The following is a 24,661-nucleotide window of genomic DNA, read 5'->3' as shown; positions in this document are numbered from 1 at the left end:
TGTCTCCCAGCACCCCCACCCCCCAGCATCCAGGGGCACCCTCCACCAGGCCCCCACTCATGTCTCCCAGCCCCCCCACCCACCAGCATCCAGGGGCACCCCCCACCAGGCCCCCACTCATGTCCCCCTGCACCCCCACCCACCAGCATCCAGGGGCACCCTCCACCAGGCCCCCACTCATGTCCAACTAATGTCGCCCACCACCCCCACCCCCCAGCATCCAGGGGCACCCTCCACCAGGCCCCCACTCATGTCCCCCTGCACCCCCACCCCCCAGCATCCAGGGGCACCCTCCACCAGGCCCCCACTCATGTCTCCCTGCACCCCCACCCCCCACCAGTCAGGGGCACCCTCCACCAGGCCCCCACTCATGTCTCCCAGCACACCCACCCCCCAGCATCCAGGGGCACCCTCCACCAGGCCCCCACTCATGTCTCCCAGCACCCCCACCCACCAGCATCCAGGGGCACCCCCCACCAGGCCCCCACTCATGTCCCCGTGCACCCCCACCCACCAGCATCCAGGGGCACCCTCCACCAGGCCCCCACTCATGTCCAACTAATGTCTCCCATCACCCCCACCCACCAGCATCTAGGGGCACCCTCCACCAGGCCCCCACTCATTTCCAACTCATGTCTCCCACCACCCCCACCCCCAACAGTGCAGGGCACCCTCCACCACGCCCCCACTCATGTCCCCCTGCACCCCCACCCACCAGCATCCTGGGGCACCCTCCACCAGGCCCCCACTCATGTCCAACTCATGTTTCCCATCACCCCCACCCACCAGCATCCAGGGGCACACTCCACCAGGCCCCCACTCATGTCCCCCTGCACCCCCACCCACCAGCATCCAAGGGCACCCTCCACCAGGCCCCCACTCATGTCCCCCTGCACCCCCACCCACAAGCATCCAGGGGCACCCTCCACCAGGCCCCCACTCATATCTCCCATCACCCCCACCCCCAGCAGCGCAGGCCACCCTCCACCAGGCCCCCACTCATGTCCAACTCATGTCTCCCATCACCCCCACCCCCCAGCAGTGCAGGGCACCCTCCACCAGGCCCCCACTAATGTCCCCTGCACCACAGCAGTGCAGGGGACCCTCCACCAGGCCCCCACTCATGTCCCCCTGCTCCCCCACCCCCCAGCATCCAGGGGCACCCTCCACCAGGCCCCCACTCATGTCTCCCACCACCTCACCCACCAGCATCCAGGGGCACCCTCCACCAGGCCCCCACTCATGTCCCCCTGCACCCCCACCCACCAGCATCCAGGGGCACCCTCCACCAGGCCCCCACTCATGTCCCCCTGCACTCCCACCCCCCACCAGTCAGGGGCACCCTCCACCAGGCCCCCACTCATGTCTCCCAGCACCCCCACCCCCCAGCATCCAGGGGCACCCTCCACCAGGCCCCCACTCATGTCTCCCAGCACCCCCACCCACCAGCATCCAGGGGCACCCCCCACCAGGCCCCCACTCATGTCCCCGTGCACCCCCACCCACCAGCATCCAGGGGCACCCTCCACCAGGCCCCCACTCATGTCCAACTAATGTCTCCCATCACCCCCACCCACCAGCATCTAGGGGCACCCTCCACCAGGCCCCCACTCATTTCCAACTCATGTCTCCCACCACCCCCACCCCCAGCAGTGCAGGGCACCCTCCACCACGCCCCCACTCATGTCCCCCTGCACCCCCACCCACCAGCATCCTGGGGCACCCTCAACCAGGCCCCCACTCATGTCCAACTCATGTCTCCCATCACCCCCACCCACCAGCATCCAGGGGCACACTCCACCAGGCCCCCACTCATGTCCCCCTGCACCCCCACCCACCAGCATCCAAGGGCACCCTCCACCAGGCCCCCACTCATGTCTCCCTGCACCCCCACCCACCAGCATCCAGGGGCACCCTCCACCAGGCCCCCACTCATATCTCCCATCACCCCCACCCCCAGCAGCGCAGGCCACCCTCCAATAGGCCCCCACTCATGTCCAACTCATGTCTCCCATCACCCCCACCCCCCAGCAGTGCAGGGCACCCTCCACCAGGCCCCCACTCATGTCCCCTGCACCACAGCAGTGCAGGAGACCCTCCACCAGGCTCCCACTCATGTCCCCCTGCTCCCCCACCCCCCAGCATCCAGGGGCACCCTCCACCAGGCCCCCACTCATGTCTCCCAGCACCTCACCCACCAGCATCCAGGGGCACCCTCCACCAGGCCCCCACTCATGTCTCCCTGCACCCCCACCCCCCACCAGTCAGGGGCACCCTCCACCAGGCCCCCACTCATGTCTCCCAGCACCCCCACCCCCCAGCATCCAGGGGCACCCTCCACCAGGCCCCCACTCATGTCTCCCAGCACCCCCACCCACCAGCATCCAGGGGCACCCCCCACCAGGCCCCCACTCATGTCCCCCTACACCCCCACCCACCAGCATCCAGGGGCACCCTCCACCAGGCCCCCACTCATGTCCAACTAATGTCTCCCATCACCCCCACCCACCAGCATCCAGGGGCACCCTCCACCAGGCCCCCACTCATTTCCAACTCATGTCTCCCACCACCCCCACCCCCCAGCATCCAGGGGCACCCTCCACCAGGCCCCCACTCATGTCCCCCTGCACCCCCACCCCCCAGCATCCAGGGGCACCCTCCACCAGGCCCCCACTCATGTCTCCCTGCACCCCCACCCCCCACCAGTCAGGGGCACCCTCCACCAGGCCCCCACTCATGTCTCCCAGCACCCCCACCCCCCAGCATCCAGGGGCACCCTCCACCAGGCCCCCACTCATGTCTCCCAGCACCCCCACCCACCAGCATCCAGGGGCACCCCCCACCAAGCCCCCACTCATGTCCCCCTGCACCCCCACCCACCAGCATCCAGGGGCACCCTCCACCAGGCCCCCACTCATGTCCAACTAATGTCTCCCATCACCCCCACCCACCAGCATCTAGGGGCACCCTCCACCAGGCCCCCACTCATTTCCAACTCATGTCTCCCACCACCCCCACCCCCAGCAGTGCAGGGCACCCTCCACCACGCCCCCACTCATGTCCCCCTGCACCCCCACCCACCAGCATCCTGGGGCACCCTCCACCAGGCCCCCACTCATGTCCAACTCATGTCTCCCATCACCCCCACCCACCAGCATCCAGGGGCACACTCCACCAGGCCCCCACTCATGTCCCCCTGCACCCCCACCCACCAGCATCCAAGGGCACCCTCCACCAGGCCCCCACTCATGTCCCCCTGCACCCCCACCCACCAGCATCCAGGGGCACCCTCCACCAGGCCCCCACTCATATCTCCCATCACCCCCACCCCCAGCAGCGCAGGCCACCCTCCACCAGGCCCCCACTCATGTCCAACTCATGTCTCCCATAACCCCCACCCCCCAGCAGTGCAGGGCACCCTCCACCAGGCCCCCACTCATGTCCCCTGCACCACAGCAGTGCAGGGGACCCTCCACCAGGCCCCCACTCATGTCCCCCTGCTCCCCCACCCCCCAGCATCCAGGGGCACCCTCCACCAGGCCCCCACTCATGTCCCCCTGCACCACCTCCCCCCAGCATCCAGGGGCACCCTCCACCAGGCCCCCATTCATGTCTCCCATCACCCCCACACCCCAGCAGTGCAGGGCACCCTCCACCAGGCCCCCACTCATGTCCAACTCATGTCTCCCATCACCCCCACCCCCCAGCAGTGTAGGGCACCCTCCACCAGGCCCCCACTCATGTCCAACTCATGTCCCCCTGCACCCCCACCCCCCAGCATCCAGGGGCACCCTCCTTGCCCCCACTCATGTCCAACTCATGTCCCCCACCACCCCCACCCCCCAGCAGTGCAGGGCACCCTCCACCAGGCCCCCACTCATGTCCCCCTGCACCCCCACCCACCAGCATCCAGGGGCACCCTCCACCAGGCCCCCACTCATGCCCAACTCATGTCTCCCATCACCCCCACCCACCAGCATCCAGGGGCACCCTCCACCAGGCCCCCACTCATGTCCCCCTGCACCCCCACCCACCAGCATCCAGGGGCACCCTCCACCAGGCCCCCACTCATGTCCCCATGCACTCCCACCCACCAGCATCCAGGGGCGCCCTCCACCAGGCCCCCACTGATGTCTCCCATCACCCCCAGCCCCCAGCAGTGCAGGGCACCCTCCACCAGGCCCCCACTCATGTCCAACTCATGTCTCCCAGCACCCCCACCCCCCAACAGTGCAGGGCACCCTCCACCAGGCCCCCACTCATGTTCAACTCATGTCCCCCTGAGCCCCCACCCACCAGCATCCAGGGGCACCCTCCACCAGGCCCCCACTCATTTCTCCCATCACCCCCACCCCCCAGCAGTGCAGGGCACCCTCCACCAGGCCCCCACTCATGTCCAACTCATGTCCCCCATCACCCCCACCCCCCAGCAGTGCAGGGCACCCTCCACCAGGTCCCCACTCATGTCCAACTCATGTCTCCCATCACCCCTACCCCCCAGCAGTGCAGGGCACCCTCCACCAGGCCCCCACTCATGTCCCCCTGCACCCCCACCCCCCAGCAGTGCAGCGCACCCTCCACCAGGCCCCCACTCATGTCCCCCTGCACCCCCACCCCCCAGCATCCAGGGGCACCCTCCACCAGGCCCCCACTCATGTCCCCCTGCACCCCCACCCCCCAGCATCCAGGGGCACCCTCCACCAGGCCCCCACTCATGTCCCCCTGCACCCCCACCCCCCAGCATCCAGGGGCACCCTCCACCAGGCCCCCACTCATGTCTCCAGCACCCCCACCCCCCAGCATCCAGGGGCACCCTCCACCAGGCCCCCACTCATGTCTCCCAGCACCCCCACCCACCAGCATCCAGGGGCACCCCCCACCAGGCCCCCACTCATGTCCCCCTGCACCCCCACCCACCAGTATCCAGGGGCACCCTCCACCAGGCCCCCACTCATGTCCAACTAATGTCTCCCATCACCCCCACCCACCAGCATCCAGGGGCACCCTCCACCAGGCCCCCACTCAGGTCCCCCTGCACCCCCACCAACCAGCATCCAGGGGCACCCTCCACCAGGCCCCCACTCATGTCCCCCTGCACCCCCACCACCAGCATCCAGGGGCACCCTCCACCAGGCCCCCACTCATGTCTCCCATCACCCCCACCCCCCAGCAGTGCAGGGCACCCTCCACCAGGCCCCACTCATGTCCCCCTGCACCGCCACCCCCAGCATCCAGGGGCACCCTCCACCAGGCCCCCACTCATGTCTCCCATCACCCCCACCCCCCAGCAGTGCAGGGCACCCTCCACCAGGCCCCCACTCATGTCCCCCTGCACCCCCACCCCTCAGCATCCAGGGGCACCCTCTACCAGGCCCCCACTCCTGTCTCCCAGCACCCCCACCCGCCAGCCGTGCGATTTGCCTGGGTACGTGTATTCCTGGGGTGCACGGGTAATCTCACATGCGATACCATCAGGCTACATGTATTATGGGTCCGCGTGAACTTCCACACGCAATACCAGCAGGCTACGTGTATTACGGGGTTTGCGGAAAATTCCACACGCGATTGCCCTGGGTACGTGTATTTCGGGGTGCGTATGAAGTTTCACACGCAATTTTGCAGGGTACGTGTATTTCGGTGTGCACGTGAAGTTCCACACGTGACTGGGCCTGTGAGAGTGGGGTACGTGTATTCCAGGGGTGGGGGGGAATATTTACTCGCGACTGGGCCTGGGAGAGCGTGTTACGTGTATTCCTGGGGTGGGCGGGAAGATTCACACGGTCGCCTACAACGCGCCAAAAAATAAATGGTCCAATCCTGAAACACGTACGCCAGCATGAAGCATGCGTACGTCGACCCGCGCAGCATAAAAGTGCGCGCAAGCAACAAACAAGCTCAGACGCCAGGATGAATATACCGGGCCTAGCAGCAGTGGCCGTGGGTTACCAAAGGAGAAGGAGGAGGATAGTGAGGGCCCGAATTTTCACTCCCAGAACCAGCCTTTTTGGGATGCCTGATGACCAGGTGTATGGGAGGTACAGGTTTCCACCACACATAATACTGGACCTGGTCAGTGAGTGGGAGGATGACCTCACATCACCCACCCAATGACTAGAGCTCCCAAGCACTCAGCCCCCTGGAGAAGGTCCTTAATGTACTGCACTTCTTGGCCACTGGATCATTTCAGCGAACAAGTGCCATAGTGGGTGGTGTGTCACAGGCCACGCAGTCACGCTGCCTACACCAGGTCTTGAACATCATCACTGCACGCCCATCAGTCCGCAGGCACATATACCTGCCCAGGACACCTGCAGAAAGGCAGGCTGCCGCCCTGGATTTCTATGGTGTGGCACAATTCCCCAAAGTGCTAGGTGCCATTGACTGCACCCATGTGGCACAACGTCCCCCCAGGGCATCTGAGCACATCTATAGGAACCGCAAGCGCTGGCATTCCATCAATGTGCAGGTAGTATGTAATGCCAAGGGAATCATCACCTCAGTATATACCAATTATCCAGGGTCCACCCACGACAGCTTCATTTACCGAATGTCTACCCTAAGCCGGGACCTAGAAGCTGGGCGGCATGGCGATACATGGCTGCTTGGTGAGTATGAATGCCACTGCACATGCATGCATGTCAGATGCAGAGTTATGTCACTACCCCACTAATGATACCCATCACCTCCTCACCAGGGAACAGTGCCTACCCTCTGAGCACCCACATGATGACGCCAATTCGGAACCCCATCACGCCTCCCGAGGTAAGATACAACACAGCCCATATTGCAACCCGGGGCATAGTGGAGCGCACATTCGGAGTGCTCAAGTCACGCTTTTGCTCCCTTGACCGTTCTGGCGGGCAGCTGTTATATGCGCCCCCAGTAGTGTGCAGGATCATAGTGGCAGCTGGTGTCCTGCACAATGTTGCAACATGCCGGGGCCTGGCTGTGGACATGGTGGTGCCCCCACATCCCCAACCACATGCACGCCCACTGCGCATGGGAGGGGAAAGGACATGGGGTGAGGCAGCCTGTACACAGCTGGTGGCTAATTACTTCACATAGAAATCACACCCCTGTGGAATGCACACAGCCCTGGCACATACCATCTGATAAGCAATGATGACTCGACCTGACAATTATGACGAACAAAGGGACAGTCAACTGTCAGAACCATAGCAGCCTGAGATTGTTCATGTGGAAGTGTCAGAATGTGTGCATCCCTACCTACACAAACACCACCAATGCAGTGTCATCAAAAGACACACTTCCATGCTGCAGAAATGAATACCCACTTGCAAAATACTACATGAGAACAGTGCCATATCACCCAACCCCTCCCCGGCACGGCCACACAACACACCATGGCATGTCATGCAATGTGAGAGCAAACAAATTAATCCCCACAACATGCCCCAAGTGTCACCAACTACAGTGTCCCTAATGGAAACTGGCCACACATGAAATGCTCACAGTAATGCAGGACCTACAACACACATTACCAAATACTTACCAAGAATACCAATCACCTACACAACCTCCAACCTACCTTAAACATGACATTACAGACTTAAAAAATTGGTAGCCTCACTACCTGATAATGCCAGCACTTCGAACACTTACAAGTATACAGTGTTAGCGCCACGCAAGAGTGTAGGTGCACTGCTTACAACATGGACTCCAGTTCCAAGGTAGACCGCCTTGTGAAGACATGAGAAATGGACCTGCAAATTAGGAGGATGAGATGGATGCAGAGGCACATATCAATACACCATGCAGTGTACAATACAACAACAATATGCACTATGAATGTATACACAGTACTGACTACAGACTGCCCACACATCAAATGGGAGTCCAACGTCACCATGTACGTCAATGTCACTTGGGCAAACCCTTTGCAAGCCCATGGAAATGGGAAGCAGGAGGGGTGTGTGTCACACAAACCCAAGCATCTGAACCAAATTCATGACAGATCTGCATGTGCCCAGCCACAATACAGCGTATGCCCACGGGAGCCACACTGTCCAAAAAAAAAAAACAAAAAAAAATGGCCATTAATGGGCCCGGGGTGGGGGGGAGGCCACCCAGGAGGTCCGAGGACAGGGTGCACACCAAAACCCACCTGTGTGGATCTTGCGGAAAAAAAACACCTCCATGGGCTCATGGCCTGCACGGCTACCCTATTGTGAGAGAATCACTGCTGTCACTCTCCTCACCCTCTGCAGCTGCATCAGGAGGTGGTGGCACTATGGGAGGCAGCCCACGCAAAGCCCTAGTCTGGTCCTCCATGGCAGCAAGCATGCAGGTGTGGAAGGTCTCGTTCTGGAGGATAATTGTGCGTAGGTCCCCATGCAACAACTCACGGGATGCCCGGACCTCCGCCCTTGTTGCCTGCATCTCAGCTGAGAGCGTACGTGTGAGACTCTCCAGCTGCTGTTCTGTCCTTCTGTTTGTTGAAGCCTCAAGCTCAACAAGAGTCGTCCTGAGGTGAAGGAGTTCCACCCTCAGGGCTTCCCTGTGGCCCTGGGACTCTATGGAAATGGCTTCCGGCAGAGTCGCCAGTGCCGCCCGCCTGTCCCTGTCGGACGCCACCATGTCCTCCCTGTGTGACTGGCAGATGGAGTCTGTTGCCTGCTGTAGTCGCTCCATCAGCCTTTCGGGGGGGACAATGGAAGTGGCCACCCTATCCATGGCCTGAGCCATCATCTCTGATGATGCTGCCTGTTGTGTTGCCATACCGTATATGGATTGCTCCCATGCGATATTGCCAGGTGGCGTACGGCCACCACGTCGGCGAGCACCACACCTATCTGGGGCAAGGCGAACTGCGCCTTGCTGTGCCGGCACTGCCCGAGGCTACAGGACTGCATCCCCCCTCTGGTCTGCTGGCCCAGGAACAGGATCAGATGTTGCGGAGTGTGACCCTGCATCCGTAACCAACAAAGGCGTACCTGCCAACACTGACATATCCATTGAGGGTTCTAACCCTGGTGCAGGTGGGTAGGACAGAACAGAATCCCTCCCAGGAACACTCAACTGCGACAGCACATAGGTCTCATCATCCGAATCGACACCTGAATACAGCTCGGGGGAGGTGCAGCCAAAGACACCCCTTGAGAGCACGACCTGCAGCAGTTGTGGGTTCTCACCCACCACCACACCACGGGTCTGCACCATCTCCACAACCCCAGCAGTATCAAGTGCGGCATCCCCTGCAAAGACGTAAAAGAAAACAAATGGAAACAGGCATTAGCACTATGGCACACAATTAGGGCTGAGAAGCTACAGAAACAGTACTTAATTGACACATGTCCCACATGACTAAAACCCTCAAATGCATGCACCGTCACTGCGTGTGAAGGGGAGGCAGATTGCACACATTGATGACACCAAGATGGAAGATGAGCACATTTGCTGCATGCTGCCTAGCAGTGGCATCACACATTGGCCTGTGATTCGCAGGTCAAATACACATGCCATCACACAGATGGCATGTACCCTAGCCATAAAGTGAAGAGGGAGAGGAGGGCACCAATTGTTCATTCAGTCTAGTTTGCTCATGAAATTGATTTTTTCATTGAAATGGTTCAAATGTTTAACCTGGAGCTGCCAGTCCAAAATGGTTCTATAGCACAGGGACATGTATAAACAAATCATGTCCAGGAAACAAAGCCAGTCCACTGTACCATAGCCATGTCAGACATGTGACAATAGGACTGAGAAATGCCTAGTAAAAGTGGTGTTATGCAAACAATCTGCCTGAATAAACAGAGGAAAATAAGCAACAATGTTGTGGCAAGATGACACTTCAAGGGCAACTGGCGTGGTGTTGGGCTAGATGTCTAATGTTGGCAGAAGGGATACTGTATACCCAAATGCTGGTGCGCAGGAATGCATTGGATGAGGCACATGGGTGACCCAAACCACTCAGGCACACACACCCTCACCTGGCACCCAAACAGAAGCCCTCACACACACACCATGCACATCGATGACACACACATGCATGTGCACTCACCGGACAATGCCTCGTAATCTGCCATTTCTCCCATGCCTTGGATCTGTTCCTCCGTGACGTAGGTCCCAGCAACATGCTCATGTGGAGTGAGTTCTATGTCCTCTGCTGGAGACCCACCTCCAGTCACTAGAGTAGCGGCATGACTTGAGGCCAGCTTATTCTTTGCCCTGTGCTTCAGGTCATTCTAGCGCTTGTAGCATTCATTAGCTGTGCGCCTCACGATTCCAAGGGCACTTATGATGTCCGCGATGGTCTGCCAGTGTGCCTGACGTTGTGCAGGTGTGGTCTTGGATCCTGCAAAAATCACCATTTCGCGGTCATGTGCGGACACATACTATACAAGTGCATTCAGTTAGGCCTCATTGAAGCTGGGCTTCCTTGACGGGCCGGACTGTGTAGCCGTGTCTGGGGCATCAGCCTCTACTGGACGAGCACTCTTCCTCTTCCACTTGGAAGGTGGTGGGGATCCTGAGTGTCCTGCGCCGCTCTGGACACTAGGGGCAGGAGCCCCGGTGGACTCTGTACTAGGAGTGTTGGATTGCACACTCAGCATGGGAGTTGGTGCAGGCATTAGCTCAAGTTTGATGGTGTCAGGGGGAATGTCAGCAGGATGGACTTGGACCGACACTGTCCTGGCTGGGTGTGTGAGAGGTGGGGTGGATGGAGCCGCAGCTGCCCCTGCAGCCTCCCCAGCCTGCCCACGCGGGGCAGCAGATGACCTAGCTGCCCCTGATCCACGTGGCCTGATGACACCAACGTGCACCGGCGCACGTGGCCTAGACCTGCTGACCTGGAAGTCAGCCATGGAGTCACCCTGTGCCAGGTCTGGTTCCACAGTGGGCTGGTCCAACAAGGGCTGAGCATGGATGGTGTCAGCCACGTTACCCTCAACCAGGGGGGGGGCATGGGTGTCCCTGACTGCTCCTCCACACATGGGGGGCTAGGGGCACCCTGCAAGTCACGGCCACGTCCCCTACCGGATCCACCACGGCCGCCACTTGGGGCTCGGCCACCTTTGCCACCCTTACGGCTTGTTCGCCTCCCAGCTATGGCACTGATGTTATTGTGCGTATGGGAGTTGCTGTGAACTATTGTCCTGGGCAATTGGGGGTCAAAGGGGTTGGGTACCAGATGGTAATCGTACCCTAGTGCTCTAGCAAGGCTGTATGTCACCCCTGGGGAAAGATGACGGGTCACGCAACGCACAGGTACTCCAAAAAAGGGAAGTAAGGTGCACGCAACCCCTCCTAGACCACGTGTGTGGAAATATAAACCTGCACAACGCTGTGGCACCCAGAAACACAAGAATGAACGTATGCGTGTCACACACAGCCTAGAATGACCTCTGAAGGGGTATGCGACACACGGGGCAAGCACAGATGTTAAATACATGCGCGACTCACCGTCTGCCAGGAACAAAAGCGTGAAAAATATGCGCGTGTGCGCGTTGGCAACACCCCCGCCAAAAGAAGAATTGTACACTGTCTGAGGAGACAGGACAACAGTAGAAGGGAACGCTGTTTGAGGAAACAGGCCCAGGAAAAAGAGGAAAAGAGAAAAAGCTGTCAGAGGTAACAGGGAGTACGAACTTGAAACGCCGTGAAGTAAATCGCGTGTGAACCGACAAGAAGTACACATTTCACCCACTCGCTCTCCACGAAAAGCACGTACAAGGAAATGGCATTCTACACGTACCTTTTATACACACGTCACAGATGCGCATACGCGATGAGGCCATTTCCACCAATTACACGCTTTCACACTCGGACGTGTATCTTTTTTTTTACACGCGCCATTCTCTACGGCCATGCGCGTGATGTCATAGATGCGCATGGGGACCTTTGGGCCAATGAAATCGCGTATGTGTGCAGACGCGCTTACGCGCTAAGGGCCTTTCCTCGAATTACACGCAGACGTGCAGGATTTTCACGTGCCAAATCACTCCGTATCAAGCTGGCCACGCGTAAGCACACGGAAGACCATGCTCCTGCCCTGAAAGCCGATTTACTGCCCCCCAGAGTCCCGAGCACGCTCCCACCTGCCATCTGCTGCTGCCTGACTGCCTGCTGCCCACGTGCCCTGCCATTTGCTGCCTGCACATCAGCCAGGGGTGCTGTTGCTGTGACCAGCCCTGCTGGAACCGAAGACTCCCGATTGGGATTCCATCACTCCACAGCCCAGCCCCAGGACCCAGTTGCCCACCCACTCCTGCCTCTGTGGTTGTCATGTCGGGCACTGCAACATCTGGCACCACTGACAACCCCCGGCCAGAGAGGCAGAGGGGCACCAGCTTCACTGCCACCGAAGTTGGTGTCCTGATGGAGCAAGTCCTGGGGAAGTATGATGCCCTCTTCGGAAGTGTGCGTGCCGACAAGGAAGGACGGACTCGGATCTGGACAGACATCGTGACTGCCATCAACGCGGAGGGGGTGGCAGTAAGCGACTTCCAACATGTCAAGAAGCGCTGGGAGGACTTCAGGTCCAGGACCCTCAAGAAGGCCCGGTGCCTCTTGAAGGCAGCGGATGCTAAGGGGCGCCGGGGCCACTTGTCGGAAGATGAGATGAGGGTCCTGGAACGCGTATCTCCAGCGCTCCACGTCCAGGTTTTGAGAGGAAGACCCGTCTGGAGTCGAGCAGTAAGTGTACATGCATCATGATTGTAAGCTGTGCGTGTGGTGATGTGCCAGTAGTGTGCAGGTTGCACATCTGTTTGTATGGGGCCGAGTATGGGTGGGGGTGTACAGAGCCGTGAGGCTAACACATGCGAGGGCTGTCATGTGTGAGACATGGATGGTGCTTGTGTGTGTAGGCTTGCATGCCAAATGCAGTTGTGTGGGCACACATGTTTGGATGAATGTGTATGTAAGTAGGCATGTTTGTGATGTCAGGCATGTATGTTGTTTTCAGCTGCATGTATCAGCACTGTGTACATGTGCATGTGTGTGTATTTGACAAGGGTGCAACAGTGATGCAACATGGATGCATGTGACAGCGGGATGTGGAAGCCTGATTGGGAGATGTGACATGGATGCCCATCTGAACACTGCGACAGTTGGCTGAGGTGTACACATGCATGCAAGTGTGGTGGTGTGCGTGCATGTGTAGTGCACTCCCTGTGTTGCATGTGATGTCTAGCTCACCTTTGCCTGCTCATGCTGTTGTATGTGTATGGATGGTGCTGGCAGTTGCGATATGGCTGTGGTATGGCTCATGTGTGCAAGTTGAAATGACATGTGTGTTGCCGATTGCAATGCCATGTCTGAGGTTTGCCAATGCCACTCATGTGCAACTGTCATGTGTGTATGTGTCCATTGTACAGTGCCCTGATGCCTGTGTTTTATTTCTTCCTGGCTGCAGCGTCAACTGATGAAGAGGGCGGAGAAGGTGCTGTGGAGCACAGCGGCGGGGATCGCACCGCCAGCCGGAGACGCAAGGCCCGGCTCCCCTCCCAGGTTGTGATCTCGTCGGGGAGTGAGGAGTCCGGTGCCGCGTCCCAGGCCGCAGCTGCTGGGGGGAGGTCCAAGAGGCGGAGGTCGGAGTTGGACTCCTCGGCAGCAGAAGGGGCAGCTGGGACCCCACAGGGCCCAACGGGGGAAGATGGCACGGAGTCATCCACGTTGGTGGGGGATTTGGTGGAGGAGGAGGCCGTGCAAGCAATAGAGACGGGGTCTGGAGGTGGGGATTCCACTGGTGCTAGTGGTGCAGTGCAGGACCAGGGACAGGAGGCAGCACAGGTCGCCGCGGAGGTGCCTGTGTGCAATCCTGTCCCTGATCCTGTCACTGCATCATCTTGCACCAGCAGGGATGCCTACGTCCAGACCCGTTTTCAGGCAGGGGATGAGCTCACGACAACTGGCCTTCCTCTGCCTGCAGACGTGGCTATCCGGGTACGGGTTGAGCCTGTCTTGACTGGTGTGGCGTTGCGTCAACGGGCCATGCGAGGTGACCTGCAGTCTTTTCATGAGGAGACTGCACGTCATCTCGAATGGCTCGTTGACCGCGTTGGCCTACTGGGACAGGTCACCCAGGCCGGATTCCTCCGTTTGATGGGGCTTGCTCAGACCCCCTCCTCAACTGAACCCCCTATGCGGCAGTCGTCCTCCGTGCCATCTTCCCACCCATTAGTCACCTGGGTGCCCTATAGAGCTGCCTCTGACGGTGCGGCCAGGCTGGTGGAGGAGGCATCCCTGCCACAGTTGGGAGTCGGACGTCCAGCAGGGGTGGCCACATCAACGACTGCACCCCAGCCAGCGGAGGATGTGCAGGCAGCAGGAGGCAGTGCACGGGCAGAGGCACAGCAGCAGCAGCAACGTAGTGGGAGCCATGATGGCTCGGGGCCTTTGACATCGGAGGGGCAGGCATCGGCCGGAGGGCAGGAGGACCCAGGACGGGAAGTGTCTTCCGTGTGGCAGCGGTTGGGCCACGCCATAGATGCAGAGCGGCAGCGGGCGGAAGAGGCACGGTTCACGATGGTCAGGGCGGAGAACTCCATGCGGAGGGCCCTGAGGCGGGCCGAGTGCCTCGAGGCAATCCACAGGGATTTGGGGGTGAACATGTTGACAGCCCTGCGGACCCTCGGGGCCATGGAGGAGGACCGCCTCCGGGACATTGAGCAGGAGTTCGATGATGCCCTGGCCCGGAACATCCCGAAGTGAGACGTCGGACTAGCCCGCTGCCCTTGTAAATAGTTCTGTAGTTAGTGTTAGGTTTCCTTTGGTTTTGCATTTTTTTTAGACCTTTTGGACAATGGGCCACAATTTTGTATATAATTTTTTTTTTAGGTAGTGTTACTAGATAGGTTTAATTTCTTCTGTTGGGATCATGGACCCTGGATTGTTTATCTGTATATAGTTGACTGTTGGATTTTCATTTTTTTTTATGATTTACCCATGGAGCAATGGTTTTCGATTTTAATTTTCCATTGGATTTACTTTTGTGGACTGTGACTTTGGACACCTTTCCTTTGGATTATGATTTGTGGTTTTGCATTATTTCACGGACATGCTGCTTTATTTTTTTTAAATGTCCATTATTGTTTGTTTATTTTTGATTCAATTTATGTTGCTTTTAATACATATTTTTTCTTCAAACTTCAATGTGTAGTATCATCTCATTGGTTTCATGCATATCATGATATGGGTTTTGACATTCACTGACACCCATTGGGTGTATGTGAGGGACATGTGTTCATTTCCAAATTTGCAATTGGGGTTCCATCATGTTATTGCCATTTCTAAGTGGGTGGATGCAATACTCGGGTGGGTGTTTGGCATTTGGAGGCTGACCATAAGGGCCAGGGATCTAGATTGTGATGACATGTTGGCTGGGGGACATGAGTGGGGGCCTGGTGGAGAGTGCCCCTGGATGCTGGTGGGTGGGGGTGCAGGGGGACATGAGTGGGGGCCTGGTGGAGGGTGCCCTGCACTGCTGGGGGGTGGGGGTGCTGGGAGACATGAGTGGGGGCCTGGTGGAGGGTGCCCTGCACTGCTGGGGGTGGGGGTGGTGGGAGACATGAGTTGGACATGAGTGGGGGCCTGGTGGAGGGTGCCCTGCACTGCTGGGTGGTGGGCGTGATGGGAGACATGTGTGGGAGCGGGTGTAGGGTGCCCCTGGATGCTGGGGGGTGGGGGTGCAGGGGGACATGTGTGGAGGCCTGGTGGAGGGTGCCCTGCACTGCTGGGGGGTGGGGGTGGTGGGAGACATGAGTTGGACATGAGTGGGGGCCTGGTGGAGGGTGCCCTGCACTGCTGGGGGGTGGGGTGCTGGGAGACATGTGTGGGGGCCTGGTGGAGGGTGCCCTGCACTGCTGGGGGGTGGGGGTGCTGGGAGACATGAGTGGGGGCCTGGTGGAGGGTGCCCCTGGATGCGGGGGGGTGGGGGTGATGGGAGATATGAGTGGGGGCCTGGTGGAGGGTGCCCTGCACTGCTGGGGGGTGGGGGTGGTGGGAGACATGAGTTGGACATGAGTGGGTGCCTGTTGGAGGGTGCCCTGCACTGCTGGGGGGTGGGGGTGGTGGGCGACATGAGTTGGAGATGAGTGGGGGCCTGGTGGAGGGTGCCCTGCACTGCTGGGGGGTGGGGGTGCAGGGAGACATGTGTGGGGGCCTGGTGGAGGATGCACTGCACTGCTGAGGAGTGGGGGTGCTGGGAGACACGAGTGGGGGCCTGGTGGAGGGTGCCCTGCACTGCTGGGGAGTGGGGGTGCTGGGAGACATGAGTTGGACATGTGTGGGGGCCTGGTGGAGGGTGTCCCTGACTGGTGGGGGGTGGGGGTGATGGGAGACATGAGTGGGGGCCTGGTGGAGGGTGCCCCTGACTGCTGGGGGCTGGGGGTGATGGGAGACATGGATGGGGGCCTGGTGGAGGGTGCCCCTGGATGCTGGGGGGTGGGGGTGATGGGAGACAATAGTGGTGGCCTGGTGTAGGGTGCCCTGCACTGCTGGGGGGTGAGGGTGATGGGAGACATGAGTGGGGGCCTGGTGGAGGGTGCCCCTGACTGCTGGGGGGTGGGGGTGATGGGAGACATGAGTGGGGGCCTGGTGGAGGGTGCCCCTGGATGCTGGGGGGTGCGGGTGCAGGGGGACATGTGTGGGGGCCTGGTGGAGGGTGCCCTGCACTGCTGGGGGGTGGGGGTGCTGGGAGACATGAGTTGGACATGAGTGGGGGCCTGATGGGATGCTGGGGGGTGGGGTGCAGGGGGACATGAGTTGGACATGAGTGGGGGCCTGGTGGAGGGTGCCCTGCACTGCTGCGGGGTGGGGGGGTGGGAGACATGAGTGGGGGCCTGGTGGAGGGTGCCCTGCACTGCTGGGGGGTGGGGGGGTGGGAAACATGAGTGGACATGAGTGGGGGCCTGGTGGAGGGTGCCCTGCACTGCTGGGGGGTGGGGGTGCTGGGAGACATGTGTGGGGGCCTGGTGGAGGGTGCCCCTGGATGCTAGGGGGTGGGGTGATGGGAGACATGAGTGGGGGCCTGGTGGAGGGTGCCCCTGGATGCTGGGGGGTGGGGGTGATGGGAGACATAAGTGAGGGCCTGGTGGAGGGTGCCCCTGAGTGCTGGGGGGTGGGGGTGATGGGAGACATGAGTGGGGGCCTGGTGGAGGGTGCCCCTGGATGCTGGGGGGTGGGGGTGCAGGGGGACATGTGTGGGGGCCTGGTGGAGGGTGCCCTGCACTGCTGGGGGGTGGGGGTGCTGGGAGACATGAGGTGGACATGAGTGGGGGCCTGGTGGAGGGTGCCCCTGGATGCTGGGGGGTGGGGGTGCATGGGGACATGAGTGGGGGCCTGGTGGAGGGTGCCCCTGGATGCTGGGGGTGGGGGTGCTGGGAGACATGTGTGGGGGTCTGGTGGAGGGTGCCCTGCACTGCTGGGGGGTGGGGGTGGTGGGAGACATGAGTTGGACATGAGTGGGGACCTGGTGGAGGGTGCCCTGCACTGCTGGGGGGTGGGGGTGATGGGAGACATGAGTGGGGGCCTGGTGGAGGGTGCCCCTGGATGCTGGGGGTGGGGGTGATGGGAGACATGAGTGGGGGCCTGGTGGAGGGTGCCCCTGGATGCTGGGGGGTGGGGGTGATGGGAGACATGAGTGGAGGCCTGGTGGAGGGTGCCCTGCACTGCTGGGGGGTGGGGGTGCTGGGAGACATGAGTGGGGGCCTGGTGGAGGGTGCCCCTGGATGCTGGGGGGTGGGGCTGCTGGGAGACATGTGTGGGCGCCTGGTGGCGGGTGCCCTGCCCTGCTGGGGGGTGGGGGTGGTGGGAGACATGAGTTGGACATGAGTGGGGGCCTGGTGGAGGGCGCCCTGCACTGCTAGAGGATGGGGGTGCAGGGAGACAGGTGTGGGGGCCTGGTGGAGGGTGCCCCTGTATGCTGGGGAGTGGGGGTGCTGGGAGACATGTGTGGGGGCCTGGTGGAGGGTGCCCTGCACTGCTGGGGGTGGAGGTGCTGGGAGACATAAGTTGGACATGAGTGGGGGCCTGGTGGAGGGTGCCCCTGGATGCTGGGGGCTGGGGGTGCAGGGGGACATGCGTTGGTGGGCAGTAGTTCAAGGTGACATGTGGGTTGGCTGGGGGGAATGGGCCTGGGGGATGGGCTGCCTGCGGGGCATGTGCAGGGTAGGCCCCTGTGGTGTGGGCCGCCTGCAGGGGCCATGGAGGGTGTAGAGGGTACACCTGGGAGGACCCACACGTGCAATTCACGTGTGGTGCTCCCCGCGCACCCCTGGAATACACGTACCATGATGGAATCGCGTGTGATACTTCCTGCGCACCCCTGAAATACACGTACCCTGCTGCTTTTGCGTATGATACTTCCCGCGCACCCCTGGAATACACGTACCCTGCTGCTTTTGTGTGTAGTACTTCCCGTGCACCCCTGGAATACACTACCCTGATGGAATCACGTGTGATACTTCCCGCGCACCCCTGAAATGCACGTACCCTGCTGTTTTTGTGTGTGATACTTCCCGTGCACCCCTGGAATACACGTGCCCTGATGGAATCGCGTGTGTTACTTCCCACGCACCCCTGATGTACACGTACCCAGGACAATCGCGTGTGAAACTTCCCGAGAACCACTAAAATACACGTTCCCCGCTTGGCGTTTGCTGTTTGGCAGCCCTGTGAACTGGTCCAGGGTTAGCGCAGCCCTTTGTGATGATTTGGGAATTTTTAAGGCTTTTCCTTGCGCGAGGGCGTTCTTGGGGGCGTAACTGGCGCTGCTGCAGGGTCGCTGCGTCACTCTGCGCCACGGCTGGTTTTGGAGGCTAAAATCCATGAATTCGCTGTGCGATGAAAAGGATTTTTTCGCACGCGGCTGGCGCAGTGTATCGCACGGGGACATTGTGCGCCAGCCGCGTGCGCCACTTTTGTGCGAATTTCTATGAATTACCCTGTCAGTTTAGTGTGAGTGCTCAAGATTCTCTCTTGTATTGCACGGTAGCCTATGCTAAGCGCTGCTCTTGTAATACATGGTTCAAGGATCTGGAGACCCAGGTACTCACATTGCCGGGCTATCATATTGTCCTGTTTATCGGATCAAGAGGTGCCCCTGTTTTTAAGTAGACTGGGCTTGAAAACACGTGTTTATGAGCGTGTGTCATCTCTGGCGTGGTTGGCTGAACTGCGCAAATATTCTGTTTATGCGCAACCGGGGATGTTTGGTGACAGTCCTCGTAAGTATTTAGTTACAATACGTTTACTGCTTTAATACGTTTTATTCTTTTTCTGCGCTTTAATGTCATACCTGTGTTTGCAAACACCGGAGCGTGGAAGGGTATTCTATGCGCGCTTAAAGTAGAAACAGCTCGTCACTTCTTGACTCATTGCACCGCCTTAAGTACGTATTATGCAAAGGGGTATGCCAAATTTAAGACACACGGGTCAGAGCAGTTTTGGAGCATGATATATGGGGCAGAGTCGTTTGTTCTAATGTCTGCTGTCTTTCACATATGGCTCAGGGCAAAAGAAATAGTTAGAAGCCTTTGCTTTGTAAAGGAAGTGTAGCCTTGATTGCAGCTACTTACCATGCAATGTATGCGTCAAATAGTACATTTTAAATTTTCTTTTCGATGAATGTCTATTTTCTTTTTTTTATAGCAGCACATTTTTGATGTGATATATCGATAATATTACAAATATTTAGGTGATATGCTGAGCTAAATTAATTAAATGTATTTTTGTGTTAGTTCTATTAATGTATGATGTTGTAAGATGTTTTTAACTTAATGAAATGTATGTCTGTTTTATTTCAGTGTAAAAGGTTGTTTAGATTACAACCATAAGCACGTAATAAATCAAATAAAAAACGATCTGAAGAGGGAGATGGTCCGACCTCACGCTCTCTTGGGTGGGGAGAATGACAGTGTTTAAAATGAACATACTCCCTCATCTGCCATTTGTGCTTACAATGCTCCCCACACCTTTGCTGGATAGGTTTTTTAAGGAGGTCGAGCACATCTGTTTTAGCTTTGTGTGTCAGAATAAAAGGACTCGCATAACGCAGAGAGTGCTTGTGCTTCCCAAGGGAGAGGGTAGTTTTGGATTCCCTGATTTCTTCTTATATTACAAGGCAGCACAATTTAGGGTGATGTTGGAACGCATGATGGAGGATCTGAGGACCTAATGGAAATACCTGGAAGATTGTGTTACATTAGATCGAACCTCCGGAGACATGTGAACCCCAATGGTGGGAGTTCTTTGGCTACTGTGTAGAAAAGAAATGGAGGAAACGATGTTATGGCCTTCCCCGTCAAGCTCACTCTGGGGGCCTCCATTTTGGCTTAACCAAATAGGGGCCAAGAGGACCCAGAATTGGTTGGATAGAGGTCTGGAGAGGGTGGGCCATTTCCTTGTCAGTGGAAAATGTAAGGACTTCAGTGGGGTCCAGGAGATTTTGGGGAAGGAGAATATTTGAATACTTTTGATTTAAAGGGCGGGTTTGGTGCTCAAGATGGATGGAACGGTTGCTCTGAGAGCTCACACCGATCGAGACAGTGCTCGAAAAGGCACAATCGAGGAAAGTGGTTGTTTCCATGCTATGTATGGTTAACTTCCCACACACATGATGGAGCATCAAAATAAGATCCTACATGGGTGGCACAGGGATCCTTTGAGGAGCTCTAAGATATTTCTGGGGACCTCACCAATGTGCAACCGGGGATGTGGGGAGATAGGGACTTCTATTCACATATGGTGGACATGTGCTAGGGTGCAATTCTTTTGGACTGAACTGTTGAGCTGGATTAAGGACATAACTCGCTGGAATCACTCACGCTCCTTCTTGGTATTCCCCCCAACAATTACTAATCGTAAACACTCCCGAGAATGTAGATGGCCCTTACATGTGCAGGAAGAATAGCCATGGCACAATAATGGAGGCAACGCTCCGAACCCAATCAGTCTGACTGGCTACAACATGTTTGGATGGTATATTTGATGGAGAAGCTGATGTACTTGGGATGTGATGATCTGTCCACCTTTATGGAGCAATGGTGTGCCTTTACAGAGAAACATGGGGCTGGTGGCAGGGAACCCCCACCTCCCTGTTTAATGCTTGGAGACTGATAGACTCCCATGTATGGGGTGAGGAGCTGGATGGGTAATGTATATACTTAGCCCCTCTTGGTGGTACAGGGCTTCATCAGAGCGCAGAGGTCTTGCACCCCCAACCTACAAGTATAACTACTATTCCTTGGCCGCAGACGTTGTTTTTGGTGTAATTGCTCTCTCATGTAACTTACCCGTTTGGTTCTTGTATTGCCTTGTCCTATGTTATTGGTACAAAAGATCTTGAGGTGTAAGGGGTTTGGGCCAGGTCTCAGACTATCGATTGGACCGGTTATGTGTAATCCTGTTGCTATTGTACTGGACACCGCAGGGACTTGATTTTGGTGGCCTGTAATGTCCAGTTTGTTGGTAGGTTTGTGTCTCTTTTTCCCCTCAGTGTATGTATTTGATGATGTTTTTTGTGCATCAAAATATTTCAATAAAAACAGATTGACAAAAATGTTGCTTTGTGGATTAGAGGAAAACAGTAGCATAGACAGGTTGTGGCTTTGGGGACAAGGACTGCACTCTTTTCATCTTGGCCCGACCTGTACCATAAAATGTAGGAACGGAACGGAATGTCAAGGAGGCAAATGTTCCTGTCTGTCCTCGGTGTGAAGATAAATGAGCACATTGAAAAGGCATAGAAACAATATCATGGGGAGTGCCGATAGTGCAGGGAATAAATAAACCCACAAAGCACCTTGCAGCTCAGCTTCCCCCCATTAGATAGAATACAGTTGCCTATTCTATTTCTGATTCATGCTTGGATGGAAATGGAGCCCGGGTACAGGATTAATAACACATCTTGTTGGGCAGTTCACTTCTCTGACTATCCAATGTTAGATTTATTTATTTATTTATTTATTTTGTAATGCACTAGAAGACGAGCCCTGAGGTATGATCGCGCAAAACATGACAAACAAACAAGCAACAAAGAATAACCGCAAGAAGCAGACATCAGAGAAAATGGGTTCTATTGTAAGAGTACAGAGTCATATTAATGGGCGGCCATTATTCAAATTATTATGTCCATACTATAAAGTGCAAGGGCTCAGAAAAGCTGCAAATCGATACGTTTTTTCACACGTGGAACACTGTGCTATAAAGGGAAGCACTGGTCGCATCTGCAGTAAGACCAAGCTGCTAAAACCATGCACAAATAAAGTCCAGTAAGACATGAATGTGCCCTATTGAGATCCCAGCAGGAGGCTGACTGAGCATCTGTTGAAAGCGGGTATAACACCTTTATTTGTGCATTTGAAAATATTATGCCCGTTCTGCATAGTCCCAAAGCATTTTCATGTGTCAAGCATTTACCACATGCAGACGACTATCATAAATAATATTCTGTGATGTGTTAAAGTCTTAATTTGAAATTTCCAGGGATGTCAAGTTCTGTGATGTAATGTCTCAGGTGATAACCCAGTCCTGGCTTTAAGATTCACACCATAACCTTCTGCAGGCCTGCATTTATAATGTGCAGAGGAACAGAACATGCTATGTGCTACTGACGCCACAGCTTATTGTGCACGATTTGTGAGTGCTGTTTCAGCATAACCTGTCGAAACAAGGATTTTCACGAAGTAGTGATGTTAGGTGTGAAAAATGGATAGTGTTTTTCCACATACTAGTTTTAGCAGGCTCTAGAATTGTCATATTCAGTACTTGCTTTTTATGTGTATTGTTGTGTGGCAGGAGATAAAACATTTCCTTCTGCCAATTAAGTGGGCTCATATATCTGTAACTATGTAGAGATTTTTAGCACATCTTGCATGCATATATTTTTGAATTTCGGCAAGGCTGTCGCTTCATTCATCTTTGTGCGGTTATTTAAATTAATACTATTTAATTGGGCAATACTAAAATGCATTATTTAAAATGTTGTGAAGTTACTGGAATTCACTATGATGCAATGACATGTACTGGTTGCGCAAGGTAGCATTTCGACTGTAGTGGTTTTGCTGGGAAAGAGGTTGGGTGCACATGTGGATCAGTGATTAGACACTGGAAGACCCAGAATACCTTTGCCTACGTCATTTCACAAAGATGTCACAGGTAGCGGAAGAGATGACACTTGACCTCTGATGACATCACAAGAAGTCATTGCATTTGGCCCCACTCTAAAGTGACATCATGGAAAGTAATGGAACACGACCTTTCATCCATTGACAAAAAAAGGAAGTGGCATCACATACCATTGTTCCTAAGTACACTACGAAAAATATGGTTACGATATCTATGTAATGTGATATACATTTCATACAAGAATGGATCACCATATGTATCGTTAATATCAATGTACAGGCCCATATTACCAAAGTTTTGTGAATGCAAGCAGACGTCCAAGGCCAAATGGTAATGATTTGTTATTATATAATACGTATGCTTAAGCGCTTTAGATAGAACAAAAATGCATACAATATCACCCAACCTGTGTTGGTACTCATTTAGCAACCTAAAAAGGATGTAAGGCTGAGTTGGCCTTGCCGGGGTTGAACCTGCAACCTGCAGATCACACACACATCACAGCAGCGAGCACTCAACCCACTGAGCTATCTTACCGACTATAGTTATCTTACCGGCGATAGTAAAATGAGCAATTACAAGTCTGAATGTTCTCAAAGTCAGAAAGCAAATTACACTCTGTAGTGGAAACCATGAAACTGGTAACTGAGATTTAATAGCAGGCCAGTTTATCTGCAGGTCTGATGCAAAGTTGGCCACATGTCAAGCCTGCGTGTGGATCTACTTTTCAGGCTTCAGAGGTTGACAAAATAAATACCATTCGGAGGGTTCATAACTGTGTATTAAAGAATTTAGACTAGCGCAGGGAAAGCAGCGCACTCACATGGCATCCCGTACTCCGGGCACTCGTTACCTCATATATGCAAACAAACATCCTGAACAGCATGCCATGGAGATAGGAAAGATAGACACATTACAACAAAGCATGAATGGTGGCACAATTAATTCAAGGGCCAATTTATGTGCTATGGTCAAACATTTCTACACTGTACACAAGCTTTTAGGCACAAGGATATTGTCAAGTGACCGCAGACACCGAGTTGGAATGTCTTGTGATGATCGTACCGGAGACAGTGGCAGTAAAAAACATGCTATGACTGCAACTTGTGAAAAGCAACATACATAGTCCGAAATCGGTGCTTATTCTACTCTACATGCTTTTTGGACGTTTTTGTCTGCATTGTGAATTTGAAGTGTTTAAGAACTGACTAAATCAGTACTCACCTCCTGAAGTATGCCTGAAATAAACCTTCAATGAGTCTAGCAATTATTGTATAGTGTTAAGACAAATTATTTGTTATTCCTATTCCTTCATATTTAGGGCACCGTTCAAAGTGTTACACTTGCGGAACCCCTTGTTTTTTAAAGAGGCCTGAACAAGACAGCCAACCGCTCCAGAAACAAAGAGCCGCAAGGGTAGCAAAGGAGACCTCAAAGGTCGCAGGTGTGACCCCTGGCGACCCCCAAATGACATCCCTGGACAGATAGTGCTCATGGGGTACTCATTCTCCTTGGGAGACACAACAATGATTAACAAATGGAGTAACAATTGCATGTGAACAGTCTTCAT

This window comes from Ambystoma mexicanum, chromosome 11 (genome assembly GCF_040938575.1).
Source record: "Ambystoma mexicanum isolate Mex_15411 chromosome 11, UKY_AmexF1_1, whole genome shotgun sequence".
In the NCBI taxonomy this organism is placed as follows: Eukaryota; Metazoa; Chordata; class Amphibia; order Caudata; family Ambystomatidae; genus Ambystoma; species Ambystoma mexicanum.
Note: the sequence above shows the minus strand (reverse complement) of the source record.